Source organism: Benincasa hispida, chromosome 2 (assembly GCF_027475165.1).
Source record: "Benincasa hispida cultivar pf3 chromosome 2, pf3_genome.v1.1, whole genome shotgun sequence".
In the NCBI taxonomy this organism is placed as follows: Eukaryota; Viridiplantae; Streptophyta; class Magnoliopsida; order Cucurbitales; family Cucurbitaceae; genus Benincasa; species Benincasa hispida.
The window spans coordinates 49620334-49628901 of NC_143479.1; the positions used below are offsets into that span (position 1 = coordinate 49620334).

The 8568-nt window shown below is 38.5% G+C and overlaps 1 pseudogene; it reads right to left on the reverse strand.

Annotated features, from left to right (window-relative positions):
• Nucleotides 1–551: 551 nt before the first annotated feature.
• Nucleotides 552–6179, reverse strand: LOC150037972 (uncharacterized; annotated as a pseudogene).
• Between the last annotated feature and the right edge of the window lie 2389 nt (nucleotides 6180–8568).

Sequence of the window (8568 nt, forward strand, 5' to 3'; positions counted from 1 at the left end):
CCTAAGCATTGCCACATGAAACACGTCGTGGATACGAGATAACCACTAGAAGAAATTCGGGCTTTAATATCGGTTTTAAACCGACATTAAAGGGCTTCAATAACACCAATAACACAACCTTCAATGTCGGTTGCAACCGACATTAAAGGTCTTTAGTGATTAAAGCTTGTTGGTTGCAACCGACATTAAAGCCTATTTTTTTTTTTGGATTCTTAACCGACATTGAAGCCCAAATCTGTCCGTTTTATCAATTATTGTCCGTTTTTTAAAGTTCCCTTGCCAAATCCAGTTTTTCAGTAAAAAAGTATAATATGACACATCATCATCGAACACTATGGCTATGACATTATTCATGTATGGATTGTAAATCTATTACATTTAATCCACAAATTCTGCTATAGAATTATAATTTAAAAGGCGTACAATAATTCAAGCCTTGAAAACACAAATTACAAGTAATACAAAGATTATGATTTTACAAGGGCAACAAAATCTTCCGTGTAAGGGCAACATAATTTTATTTGTCTACAAATTTGGGAGGGTTTGAGAGATTAAGAGATGTAATATACGTTGTTGAGATGGAATTCATTATCAGGATTCTTCTTCTTCAGCTCATCCCGCAACTACAGAAGAATTGGAAAGATTTAGAATTTAACTTCAACTTAACAAGTAATGTGCCTGAGATTAAGAATTTAACCTCAAGCAGACTCTAATCCAAGGAGAAAAATTAATATTATAACCATAACCACATTTATATAATCATATAAAAGGCCAAATGTTAATGAAACTTCAATCTGTCAAGCACATTGAAACGTGCTATAATGTGATCAAAATACAAAAAACAGAAGTGCCAAGTCATATGTAACAATAACACAATCAAGATAAACAGCTTCTGTCAGATTGCAAAAGTAATCTCCATTCAACAGAATGAATGCATAATCTGATTATATGAAACAAGTTTAGCCAAGTAAATATACCTTATCTGGTGTCATGCCAAGCTCTCTCTTGAACACTTCACACACTTGATTGTACGGGGATACTAGGCATAAAACTAACCTACAAGAACATAAGGACTAGTTTTCAGTATGAAATCCAAAGCAACAGAAGTTTCTGGATCAATATTAAACTGCATACCTTGAAATAGGAGGACAATAATGGTGTCGAAGACTATCAATTTCCCAAAGTGAACTTCCTATACCAATAATTCTTGTTAACAAGGATCAATCACCAAATATTAAACTACCAGACAATAAACATAAAGTGGCCACAAGTAGGATTAACTCAAAAAGGCATGATTCAAATTGAGCACACATGGACTATTTGTGGAACAAACAACCACGACACGTAGCTAACTATATTTTCAGCCATGAAATTTATGTACGAGAGCGAGAGCAGGTATGAGCGAGAGAGAGAGTAGCGAGAGTGGAGGTATGAGTGAGAGCAAGAGTAGCGAGAGTGGAAGGACGAGCAAGAGCGAGAAAGCTGCGCTATAGAGACTATTAGCAAGAGCGAGAGCGAGAGGAATTTGGCATTTATGAGTGAGAGCGAAAGAGATTTGGGTGAGAGGGGAGGGATTTGGGCGGAGATATATATCTAAATATATAAATAATATTTATGAAAACAAGAGAAGTTGATGCACAGGTTATAGAATCTATCTATAGCAATTAGATTAAAAACAGTGCTACCTTCAATCATAACCAATATATTATGATTTCTTTCTTCCGAGGGAGCATTAGCTCGACATCAGATTTCATTCTCCGAAGTAGAAATGGTCTCAATATTCCATGCAGTTTTGCTACCATCTGCAGGATTAGAATATCTGAATATGGCACACTTATGTAACAAATGGTGCAGGAAAAAATGTCAAAAGAATTACCAACCTGGGCCTTTCTGTTCTCTTGTGTTTCTTCTTTTTCTTCAGCTTGACACTTTCCAGAGAGACATAAACTAACAACGAATCAAACATCAATAAATTTTTTCTCCATATTTCTAATGCTCTAATATTCCTCTCTCCCCTAAGAAGTACAAATGAATGACGAAACAAAAATTGTATCGCATACCAAAACTCTTAGAACTTTGTGGTTTTCTTATCTGGTTTATATTTAGAAACACTAAAATGTAGCCAAATAGCATTACCTCAAAAATAGATTCAAATCCTTCATATTACCTCAGAAACAGATTCAAATCCTTTATCACGGCTGATGACAATCTGCAAGGAAAAAGCTCAAACCTAGATTAAAATTGATGCAAAAAAGATCTAAAAAAGGGGGAATGAAATTGCAGATTGAATTACCTCAGAAACAGATTCAAATCCTTCATATCTCTACCGATCTCTCTGTTCTTTCTTCAATTTATTTTTTCAATCATCGTTGGAATCTTCTCAAAGCATCGATTATCAATGGCATCGGGAGTACGAAAAGATGCAAAATCGATTTCAAATCGGTACTACATGGACCGACATTACCGACCTATCTACGTGTTCTACCATTTCTCGTTGGTTCCACATATCTCTTACTTCTCTACCTTAGAAACAGATTCATTGAGTAGGTGTTTGAGGGAGTGATGATCCAAGAGATTGGCTTTTTTGGCATTTTTGGTCGCCATTTTTGATAGCTTTCGGTTTCAGTTCTCTTTGCCGTCTACGAAGGTTTGTCTGAAATCTGAGAGAGAAAGGAGAGAAACAAAATATAACCTAATATCATTTTCGTAAGAAACAAAAATGGGAGGGACTGGGGAAGAGGTGGCTGATGGGGAAAATAGGGTTTAGAAAAGGGATAGATAGGATAGATAGGGATAGAAGCGGGAAATGAAAAAAAAATGGGGGGGAATGGGGTTTTTTTTTTTTTAAGGAAAAAAAAAGAAAACCGGATCTTTAATGTCGGTTTTAAACTGACATTAAATGTATACCTACAATGTCGGTTTAAAACCGACATTAAAGATCTGCTTTTTTAAAAAAAACAAAACCGACATTATACATCCGGTTTCACTTTTTCCAACCGACATTAAAGCCCAAAATTCTTGTAGTGAACTCTGGAGGTAAATCCAATTTATATGCCATCGGGCCAACTCTTTCTATTATCTCGTAAGGTCCAATATATCTCGGGCTTAATTTCCCTTTCCTACCGAACCTGAGTATTCCTTTCCACGGAGATAACTTAAGAAATACTTTGTCACCAACTTCAAACTCCAACTCTCTTCTCCGCTTATCGGCATAATTATTTTGCCTGTCCCGAGCTGTCTTAAGATTATCTTTTATAATCTTAACACTGTCTGATGTCTGTTGCACAAGTTCTGGACCTAGTAATTTCCTTTCACCGACTTCATTCCAACATATCGGAGTTCTACATGGTCGTCCGTATAGTGCCTTATACGATGCCATTCCGATACTCGAATGGTAACTGTTGTTATACGCAAATTCGATCAACGACAGATGCGTATCCCAACTGCCTTTGAATTGCAATATACATGCTCTCAGCATGTCCTCTAATGTCGAGATTGTCCGCTCAGACTGACTATCTGTCTATGGATGAAAAGCGGTACTGAAATATAACTTGGTTCCCATAGATTTCTGCAAACTAGGCCAAAACTTCGATGTAAATCTAGAGTCTCGATCTGATATAATTGAAACTGGAGCTTCAAACTGACTCACAACTCGATCAACATACAACTTAGCTAATTGGTCTAGGGTAAAAGTAACTTTAACAGGTAAAAACTTAGCTGTCTTTGTCAATCTATCCACAATTACCCATATACCATCGTAGCTCGCTGGTGTCCTAGGTAATCCAAACAGGAAATCCATCGTAATATGCTCCCATTTCCACTCTGGTACTGGGAGTGGATTTAGTAATCTTGCTGGCCTCTATCTGTCTGGCTTAACTTGTTGACATATTAAACACTTGTCAGCATACTCTGCTATTTCTCTTTTCATACCAGGCCATCAGTACGATCTTTTTAATGTTATGTACATCTTCGTACTGTCCAGATGCATAGCATATGCCGAACTATGTGCCCTTCTAGAATGGCTTGTTTAAGTGCTAAGTTATTAGTTACGCATACCCTACCCTTTTTTAATATAACTTTGTCTGCTCTTAATTGGTAGTCCGTTCTCAATCCTTCACCTACTTCTTTAGCTAACTTCTGAAGATCAGAATCCTTTAACTGTTCACGTAGAATATCTTCTACGAGAGTAGGACACACTTGAAATGAAGCTAATAAACCTCCTTTTTGACCGACTGATAATGCTGCCATAGCATTATACAACTCATGAATTAGTGTACCCTTCACTGAATTGATACTAGCTCTAGCTGATCTGGTTTTTTGACTTAGAGCATCAGCTACCACATTTGCTTTACCTGGGTGATAATCAATGGTACAGTTATAATCTTTGATCAACTCGATCCATCTTCTCTGTCTCAAGTTCAGTTCCTTCTGATCAAAGATATACTTCAGACTTTTATGATCCGTGAATATATGACAACGTTCACCAAACAGGTAATGTCTCCACAACTTTAGAACTAACATAACTGTTGCTAACTCCAAATCGTGCGTAGGGTAGTTACATTCATGCTTCTTTAACTGTCACGAAGCATAAGCTACTACCTTTCCTTCCTGCATCAGCACACATCCTAACCCTTGTCGGGATGCATCACAGTAGACTTCAAACTCTTTACTTGGTGTAGGTAAAGTTAATACTGGTGCTGACACTAACCTCTATTTCAACACCTGAAAACTGTGCTTGCATTCTGGAGACCACTCAAACTTTGCATCTTTTCTGGTCAGGTTTGTCAACGGTAAGGCTATCTTAGAAAAGCCCTCCACGAATCTCCTATAATAACCTGCTAAGCCCAGAAAACTGCGTACTTCTGTTACATTCAGGGGTCATTCCCAGTTAACTATTGCTTCTATCTTTTGGGAATCTACGCTAACTTCATCAGCTGAAACTATATGCCCAAGAAATATAACTTGGTTTAACCAAAAATCACACTTACTAAATTTGGCATATAACTTCCTTTCCCTTAGCATCTGCAACACCATCCTCAGATGTTCTTTGTGCTTCTCTGCACTACTAGAATATACTAGTATATCGTCTATGAAAACTATCACAAACTGATCCAGATAAAGATGAAATATCCTATTCATCAAGTCTATAAATACCGCAGGAGCATTTGTCAATCCAAACGGCATTACTAGGAACTCATAATGTCCATACCTAGTTCTGAATGCAGTCTTTGGAACATCTGATTCTTTCACCTTCAACTAGTGATAACCTGATCTCAAATCTATCTTAGAGAACACTGTGGCTCCCTTTAACTGATCGAAGAGATCATCTATACGAGGCAATGGGTATTTATTCTTATTGGTCACCTTATTCAACTATCTATAGTTTATGTATAATCTAAAAGTACCGTCTTTCTTCTTAACAAACAAGACTGACGCTCCCCAAGGCGACACACTGTGTCTAATGTACCCCTTATCCACAAGTTCTTGTAACTGAATTTTTAATTCCTTCAGTTCCGTTGGGGCCATCCTATATGGTGTCTGGGATATAGTTGTTGTACCTGGTACTAACTCAATAGTAAACTCTATTTCCCTGTCAGGTGGTAAGCCTGGTAACTCTTCAGGGAACACATCTAAGAATTCTTGTACCACAGGCACATCTTCAGGTCTTAGTTTCTTATCCTGTGAAACTACTACATAGGCTAAATAGGCTTCGCATCACTTACTCAGCAGTTTCCTAGCCTTCACTACTGATATTAAACTTCCTGGAAGTATTCTTTTACTTCCTACTAGGATTATTTCTTTTTCACTTGGTTTTCTAAACACTATTTCTCTCCTAAAACAATCCATAGTGGCCTAGTTTTACTTAGGAAATCCATACCTAAGATAACATCAAACTCTAGTAATTCTAATGGAATCAAGTCAACCCATAAACTCTGATTTCCAAGAATTACTTCACAATTTCTATAATACTCATGTATGACTAGAGTATCTCCTACAGGCGTAGAGATAAACAAATCCTCATTCATACGCTCAGGCACTCTATCTATATGTAATGCACATATGCTAGATATGAATGAGTGCGTAGCACCAGGATCAAATAATGCATAAGCGAATTGATTACATAAAGTTATCATACCAGTTATGACATCTGGAGCCTCTTCCGCTTCCTGATGTGTCATAGCGTATACTCTACCCTGCTGCTGCTACTGTTGCTGTTGGGGTCGTCCAGCAACCCCTTTCTTCTTAGCTACACCGGATCCCTCACTTCTAGTTCCAATCGCTCTAGATTGGTCTACAGTTGGGGTAACTTCTCTTTGCTCACTTTGTGCTCCATGACCTAGTTGAGGACAATCTCTCTTGAAATGCCCCGCTTGCCCGCACTGGAAGCACACATTCCTATTTCCATAACATACTTCTATATGAGGCCTACCACAGTTTACACAAAGTGATCTTCTTCCTGTACTAGCTACTGACTCGCTAGCACGACTCGATACTGATCTACCACTCGGTCCAGCTGCAGGTCTTGACCTCTTCCGACTCGAACCCTATTGGCTCGTGCCTCCAAAACTTCTCATACCCGACTGTCTAGAGAACGGGGGTCTAAAACTCTTACTTCTCGTTTCTTCAGGTGTTCTAAACTGTCCCGCATCTAGCTGGAGTATATCTTCCCTTGCTACACTCCGCTCAACTCTGATAGCGGTCTCAACTAGCTGAGTGAAATTCACCTAATTAGATGTAGAGGTAACGGGTGTACGTATCTTTCTTCTTAGGCCATTCTAAAATCTTCTACACCTCTCCTTCTCTTCTGCAATGACCGGAAGAGCATACTGAGATAACTCAGTAAATATTTAGTCGTACTCAGCAATCGTCATCAACCCCTGAGTTAGCCTAAGAAACTTCTCCCTCTTTGCTTCTTTAAAAGCACTAGGGTAGTATTTATCCTCAAATACTTGTTTGAACTCAGACCAAGTCATAGTTCCCAAACTACTCCTTCTGGCCTCTATCACTTTCCACCACTTCTTAGCCTCTTTCTGCAGCAAGAATGCCGCTAACCTGACCTTATGGTCCTCAGGGCACCTCATAACCTTAAAACATTTCTCAATCAAGTCTAACCAGACCTCAACATCTATTGGATTTGTGGCTCCATCGAACGTCGTGGCACCTAAAGCTTTCAGCCTCTCGATGCCGAATTTCTTCTCTGGATCGATCTAAATCGATCCTACACTCGTCGCCAATCTTTAAGCAATTCTATCAAACACTCGATCCTCCATCTGGGGATCTACATCTACCCGTGGGGTACTCGACTCATATGCAGAAGTCGCTTCCTACTCTACTGAGTCTCTAACTCTCTTCCCCTTTGGATCTGGGTCCCGTCTAACTTCAGAACCTCCGCTGGTAGGGTCAATATTCCTCTCCTCAGTATGCTTGCTCAGCCTGCCACTTCTCCTCAGCATCTTTGCCTAATTATTAAGTACACATGTTAGGGACTTACTTATGGGACTTAATCTAATGCATGAACTCTATCTTTCACCCAAAATCTTATGCTTTAATACTAAGCTAGTATAAACTAATTCCTCAATTGTCCCAGAAACTTATGCTCTGATACCAAGCTGTCACACCCTGCCCTAGACTACCCTCTTAGCCTGGGAAAGGGCGTGACTGCAGCAATTATCATTCATTTGGTTGACATTTACTGCCTAATAACTCTTGTGGAATAACTCTGATACTAATATATAACTCAAATATAGTGGAATGGTTTATAGGCCTCAAATTTATTAATTCAGAAACATAATATGTTTAGAGTCATTACAACACTAGATTCATAAGTCCCCAAGCCCAAAACCCTAGTCCCTATATGATCAACTATAACATGTATACAATATTTACAATAACCACCTAAACAGACGGGTTACAATATCTTTATCCTTTAGTGGTAGAGCAGATGCAGAGCTATCTCCTGAGGATTTGACCGCTACCTGGGGGAAAGGAAAACATTTGAAAATAGGGTGAGCTTGCTAGCCCAGTGAGTGACTTAAGAAAGATAACTGATTCTCATGCAAAAGTCTCAATAAAGAGTTTAAACTGAAATATAAACTTCTACAGTACTTTGTACTGCAGTATAAACATTTTCCAAGCATAAAACATATAAAGCTATTTAAATCATGAAATAGTAAAACCGTTTTTCAGTTGAGAATAACCCTGCTGTGGTTAAGAATAATCCCAACACCAACTGCTAGTCAAGAGAGAACCCTTTTTCTCAGTCTCTGACTCTAACTACCTACGTGCACATGGCCATACTAAGTACCGTCATACCTTAGGTACTTCGGCTCAGATACCTTCTCAAATGTCCTTCAGTACCAAGTTGGTTTGATACCTTCTCAAATGTCCTTCGGTATCATGTTGGGCGGATACCTTCTCAAATGTCCTTCGGTATCAAGTTGGTTAAATACCTTCTCAAATGTCCTTCGGTATCTAGTTGGGCAGATACCTTCTCAAATGTCCTTCGGTATCGTGTTTTAAAGGATGTAAAATATAACACATATAAAAACATGGCTTTAAAGATACTAA